This window comes from Triticum urartu, chromosome 2A (assembly GCF_056163025.1).
Source record: "Triticum urartu cultivar PI428250 chromosome 2A, HENAU_Tu73, whole genome shotgun sequence".
NCBI lineage: Eukaryota > Viridiplantae > Streptophyta > Magnoliopsida > Poales > Poaceae > Triticum > Triticum urartu.
In genome coordinates, this window is record NC_141874.1 from 692,826,996 (window position 1) to 692,833,787 (window position 6,792).

At 49.8% G+C, this 6,792-nt stretch overlaps 3 pseudogenes; all 3 read right to left on the reverse strand.

Moving 5' to 3' along the window:
• Positions 1–325: 325 nt before the first annotated feature.
• LOC147986819 (BTB/POZ and MATH domain-containing protein 3-like) lies at positions 326–909 on the reverse strand (annotated as a pseudogene).
• A 2,970-nt stretch (positions 910–3,879) lies between these two features.
• LOC147986820 (BTB/POZ and MATH domain-containing protein 3-like) lies at positions 3,880–5,398 on the reverse strand (annotated as a pseudogene).
• Positions 5,399–5,861: 463 nt separating this feature from the next.
• On the reverse strand, positions 5,862–6,582 carry LOC147986821 (BTB/POZ and MATH domain-containing protein 2-like; annotated as a pseudogene).
• Between the last annotated feature and the right edge of the window lie 210 nt (positions 6,583–6,792).

Consider the following 6,792-nt stretch of genomic DNA (forward strand, 5'->3'; position numbering starts at 1 on the left):
GCGAGTCCAGGTAGGAGGCCCTTTGGTCCCGGTTGGTGGCACAAGCCGAGACTAATAGGCATCCACGCGTCAGCAGCTGGCAGGAGCTGAGGTTTTTTTGAAAGGGGGTGGTTTAGGGGTTTTGGGGGATTAATTTAGGTGTTTCGTATATTGTGTTATCTAGCTAATTAATAGAGAGAAGTGTCCTCTCTTATCTTCGTGCTTGGTCGACGTACGCTATGTATTATATATACGTATAGAGAGGACTCGACACGCTAGCTAGTAAGCAAATGAAGGAAACAGAAGATCGTCATGAACATATGCATACAGAGAGAAGTGATATCGATCACCTCTTCTTCTTCGAGAGATTGGTTGGCTCCACATCCACGACCTTGACGCGCCCCATGTCCTTCTCCGCCATGGGTCCAAAGAGCTGAGCTCGAAAGACTGGCGACCGCGCGGCCAGGAGGATCCGGTGTGCTGGAAACTCCTGCCGCCCACGCGGAACGTGACGTCCGCGCCTGTCGGGTCACCGATACAGGGCTCGAGGTCGCCCTGCAGCACAAGCGGAGTCTCCTTACTGACGGTGAGCACGCACCGTATCGTGAAGCAGCCGTCGCCTTCGCCTTCGCGGGACAGGGATTTCAGCCTCCACCTGCTCACGAACCTGCGGCGGCCCCGCTCGTCATTCCGCTGAGACAAGACGTGCTCCTTCGCGTGCCAACTGACCACCTCTGCCTGGCTGCTGGTCCTCAGCATGCTGAGCGCGAACTTGGCCTTCACATCCTTGGCTCCGCCGAGGTAGCGAAAGTAGCATGAGGTGTTATCGCCACACCTGTACTGGCTGACCCCATCCGGGTAGAAGTTGATCTCCCACTTATAGCCGCCGACTTTGAAGACGGACGAGGCAACAAACTCGCCGACGCCCATGCCCTTGAACATACCGTGAACTTGTGCTCGACCTGAGGTTATGCCACCTTTCTGGTCGGTTGGAAAGTATTACGGCCTCCTTCGCAGCTCGCAACCTGCATACTTATAATGATCTAATCACTAGTAGAAAAGGGGGCAAAGGTCCAGTCCGGGTCAGCCCATTAGTCCCGGTTCAGTCCAGAACTGGGACCCATGGGGGCATTGGACCCGGTACGTGAGCCCAGGGGGCCGGCCGGGCCACGTGGGCCATTGGTCCCGTTTCGTCTGGACCTTTTGGTCCCGGTTGATGGGACGAACCGGGACCAATGGTGCTGGCTCCTGGCCCACCACCATTGGTCCCGGTTGGTGGCTTGAACCGGGACCAAAGGCTCCCCTTTAGTCCCGATTCATGCCACCAACCGGGACCAATGAGGTGCCTATATATACCCCCTCGCGTAAGAGCAGAGCACACTGCTCTGTTTTTTCTGGCCGCCGAGGGGGAGAGGGCTTGGTGGTGCTCTAGCTCACCTCCTATGCACACAAGGTGTTCGATGGAATGCCCGAGCCACACTACTTAAGCTTTCTCCTCTCCAAGCTCGACCTCCAAGCTCCATTTTCCTCAATATTTGTCTAGGTTTAGCGGTCCGTCACGCCCCGTCCCCGTCTTCACCGCCGTCGATCACCCGTGCCGAGCTCGTCGCTGGCACCACCGTGGTGAGCCTCTTGTTCTTATCTTCTTTCTGAAAGGAAAAATATTCTTACTTGTATGTTTACATAGATACTTGTATTATTTTCTTAAGTTTATTATTGCATCTTATATAGTGCGATGGTTTTGGTATCCGCCCCCGTCGGCCCTCGTCCTGTCTATGATTCGGATGAGGTATATATTATATTTATAACTATTGGTTCATTTATTGTTTATGAAAATTATGCCGACCAACGTGACATAGATTTTATTTATATAGGAGGTATGTGAACCGGAAATTCCAACCGACCTTATTGTCGAGAGGTTAAATTTAGTTGAAGAAGAAAACAATTTCTTGAAGGAAAAAATAAAAAAAAATTGAGGAGGAGAAGATGATATTGGAGTTGCATGTTGCGGATGTCATCGATGATCACAAGATCAAGATGGATGCAATGCGCTTGAAGATTAGAAAGATTAGAAAATATGCCATTCATACCGAGGCTTGGTATCATTATGCCATTGGATCAATTGTTACCTTGGTTGCGATTATGATCGCATTTGTTTTCGCATTGAAATGTTTTACATAGTTTCAATGTATGGTTTAATTAATTAGATGTTCTGGAGAGCTATATGTTGTTAGATGAGAACTATGTATGTACTTTGGTTTTAATGTGATGATGAACTTCTATTAATTTGGTCACTTAATTATCTATTCATGATGTTCTGTAATGGTTTTTGACACACTTAATTTTTCATACTGTGATGATTTTAGATGAACAACAATTGTACTATACTCGGCATTTTTTTGCCATTTACTCTAACTCAGTTCAGTCCATTTATGCTTGTTATTGCAGAGAACTGTACTTGACCATGAATAGAAAATGCATGTTAGGATGAAAATCCACCTTCAATCTATAAAATTTTATTCTTACACATACTCTAGGAAAAAAACTGGAAAGAAAATGTCTCAGTAAATGTATGCGCATTACAAAGGTTAAACTATTTACTCACTCCCTTGGAGGTTATATTCCTTGTAGTTTACACAGCCGGTCCCTTTTATTAAGTTGTTGGTATTCTTATCACAGTGCCTCGCTCCACTTGAAAAGCTCACACCTCCATGCTCGAAGAACAGAAATGCTGGTACATTGTTTGAATTTTTTTTGTGTTCCACTGTTGTGTTAGAGCCCTGGATGAATGGTGGGTCCAATTTAGAACTAGGAGGTACTAGAACTAAGATAGAAAGGTGGTTGTTGTCCTTGTCCCTTGTTGTCCTGCTGCGGCGTCATCGATCACAGGCTCACTAAGAACATGAGTTAGTGGATTTTTTTATAAGAGTGAGGGTTTAGAGTGAGCGGGGCGGGGGTTGGGATTGGTCCATTCAGTTATGAGCGGAATAATTTCCCTACTTTAAAAAATATGGCAAATTGCATTTCATTAGAGATGGCTTTGAAGCAAATTGCATGAGCAAGCAATTCATATATTGTTTTTGATCAAGTCATACAATTTTCTGGTTAGGATCGAAAGGTAAATGCATTGGTTTATTACTTCAAGAGTTAATAATGGACATGGTAGCATATCAGTTGCAAGCCCAATAATGGACATCATATTTTGTTTCGTGATAACGCACGACATTCAACTGTATGTTACAATGCGGCAATTTCTCAGGAGACATTGGATCTGTCTTCTTGGCTTGTGGGCGGGGGCGGCACACGCCTCGTCCTCCTTGATGATGGTGGCGGATCGGCATGAACACGGGGGGAGGGGGGGAGGGGATCAGGGCAGAGAGCGGGGTGGTTGGTGGGGAGGGGGCTCCTCCTTAACGGTCTATGGGAAAGTACGGTGTGAAGGAAAGAAGTGCCATGACGAAGGTGGCGTGGGCGTCATACGGTTTTAAAGGATAGGGCTCTAGCGGGAAATCGAGTGGGAAGGGAAGGGTTCGACAGGAAAAGGGAAAGTGCGTCGTGGGGTTGTGTTTTTGTTGTGGGGACCAGGTGTTTGAGATAACATGGTGAATTGTTCGGTTAACCAGTGTTGTGGGGACCAGGTGTTTGAGATAACATGGTGAATTGTTTGGTTAACCAGAACCCTCTATATGGGTTTGAATTGGGGGTACAGGCGGTTGGATTTTTGGGAGCCCACTGGACGCTTATTTGGTGTTCGAACATGCTTGGACGTATGAGGAAAAAATGAGCTTCGACCTTAAAGATGACCTTAAGCATTTGTTTATTTTATTTACATGCATTGTAGCCCGTAGCAACGCACGGACATTCTTCTAGTACTATTAGTTATGCAAAATGAAAGTAAGTTCACTGCTTTGTACGGATCTTTTTGATCCTTTTCTTGTTTGGATCAGGTTTTTCCTCTCGGCGTCTACTTTTTCCCCCTGAAGTTCCCTCCTCCAAAGCCATTGGGCGGCAACTTGGCATGAAGTGCTCCTTGAATCCCTCGGTCTCTAAGACGGCGCCAAGGACTTTTGGCGATGACATAAACCACAGGCAATTACTCTTGAGAAGCTCGCAGTTGTGCTGACTCGCCAATGCGAAGGTGGACCTGACAGTCTTGACATCGAGCTTTTCACACAGCTCCTCCTCGCACATGGGCCTCAGCATGCTCAGCCCATACCTATCCGCGGCGACCAGCAAATGCTGCAGCGTCGCGACGCTGTGCCCGTCTCTGTGGTGGCACGGTGGCAGCCAATCCGTATAGATGTAGTGAAGCATCATTTGGAAGATGGTCGGCTCCACATCCACGACCTTGACGCGTCCCATGTCCTTCTCCGCCATGGGTCCAAAGAGCTGAGCTCGAAAGACTGGCGACCGCGTGGCCAGGAGGATCCGGTGTGCTGGAAACTCCTGGCCGCCCACGCGGAACGTGACGTCCACGCCTGTCGGGTCACCGATACAGGGCTCGAGGTCGCCCTACAGCACCAGTGGAGTCTCCTTGCTGACGGTGAGCACGCACCGTATCGTCATTCCGCGTAGAGAAGACGTACTCCTTCGCGCGCCAGCTGACCACCTCTGCTTGGCTGCTGGTCCTCAGCATCCTGAGCGCGAACTTGGCCTTCACATCCTTGGCTCCGCCGAGGTAGCGAACGTAGCATGACGTGTTATCGCCACACCTGTACTGGGTGATCCCATCTGGGTAGAAGTTGAGCTCCCACTTGTAGCCGCCGACTTTGAAGACGGACGAGGTAACGAACTTGCCGACGCCCATGCCCTTGACTCCTTGAGCTGCAGGTAATCGGTCACCACGAAATCAAACGTCGCGGTGATGACGTGTAATGGATATGGAGGACGTGGCCTCGGGTATCCAGTAGTAATCCCCCGCAGAGGTTGCGCCGTCTTTGTTAGCCATGGCCATCAAAGCTTTTGAGAATAAGCGACGGGTCTGATCGACAGACAGGAGTTGGCCGTAATCTTTTGCACGCCTAACCGTGTTATATGGAGATAGAGGACTTGTAAAGGCTGTGGAAAATACAAAGCGGTCACGGACTCCATGGCCGAGGAGGATACGGAGAGGAACATACCGTAAACTTGTACTCGACCTGAGGTTACGCCACCTTTCTGGTCGGTTGGAAAGTATTACGGCCTCTCCTTCGCAGCTTGCAAACTGCATCTCCATCTCCATCTCCACTATTATTAAACAATCAAACAAAACTTTCTTAAGTGCACCCCGCAATTACCCCCAACACATCGAACGACCCATTCACCACCGCATGATTAGTCCCACAAATCTGAATCTAACAACCATCATTGAGCTACTACCTCTATGGTGTGCACATAGCAATTTACATTGGCTGGCCGTCACTAGTAGAAAAAGGGCCATTTGTCCCGGTTCTTAAGGGCCTTTTGTCCCGGTTGTTGAACTGGGACTAAAGTGTCGTTACTAATGCCCTGGGCCTTTAGTCCCGGTTCTTACATGAACCGGGACAGATGGGCCTCCACGTGGCCCGTGCGGCGAGCCTAGGCAGGAGGCCCTTTGGTCCCGGTTGGTGGCACAAACCGAGACTAATAGGCATCCACGCGTCAGCAGCTGGCAGGAGCTGAGGTTTTTTTTGAAAGGGGGTGGTTTAGGGGTTTTGGGGGGTTAATTTAGGTGTTTCATATATTGTGTTATCTAGCTACTTAATAGAGAGAAGTGTCCTCTCTTATCTTCGTGCTTGGTCAACGTACGCTACGTATTATATATACATATAGAGAGGACTCGACACGCTAGCTAGTAAGCAAATGAAGGAAACAGAAGATCGTCATGAACATATGCATACAGAGAGAAGTGATAACGACTACCTCTACTTCTTCGAAAGATTGGTCGGCTCCACATCCACGACCTTGACACGCCCCATGTCCTTCTCCGCCATGGGTCCAAAGAGCTGAGCTCGAAAGACTGGCGACCGCGCAGCCAAGAGGATCTGGTGTGCTGGAAACTCCTGCCCGCCCACGCGGAACGTGACATCCGCGCCTGTCGGGTCACCGATACAGGGCTCGAGGTCGCCCTGCAGCACCAGCGGAGTCTCCTTGCTGACGGTGAGAACGCACCGTATCGTGAAGTAGTCGTCGCCTTAGCCTTCGCGGGACAGGGATTTCAGCCTCCACCTGCTCACGAACCTGCGGCGGCCCAGCTCATCATTCCGCGTAGAGAAGACGTACTCTTCGCGCGCCAGCTGACTACCTCTGCCTGGCTGCTGGTCCTCAGCATGCTGAGCGCGAACTTGGCCTTCACATCCTTGGCTCCGCCAAGGTAGCGAATGTAGCATGAGGTGTTATCGCCACACCTGTATTGGGTGATCCCATCCGGGTAGAAGTTGAGCTCCCACTTGTAGCCGCCGACTTTGAAGACGGACGAGGTAACGAACTCGTCGACGCCCATGCCCTTGACTCCTTGAGCTGCAGGTAATCGGTCACCACAAAATCAAACGTCACGGTGTGATGACGTGTAATGGATGTGGAGGACGTGGCCTCGGGTATCCAGTAGTAATCCCCCGCCGAGGTTGCGCCGTCTTCGTTAGCCATGGCCATCAAAGCTTTTGAGAATAAGCGACGGGTCTGATCAACAGACAGGAGTTGGCCGTAATCTTTTGCACTCCTAACCGTGTTATATGGAGATAGAGGACTTGTAAAGGCTGTGGAAAATACGAAGCGGTCACAGACTCCTTGGCCGAGGAGGATACGAAGAGGAACATACCGTAAACTTGTAGTCGACCTGAGGTTACGCCACCTTTC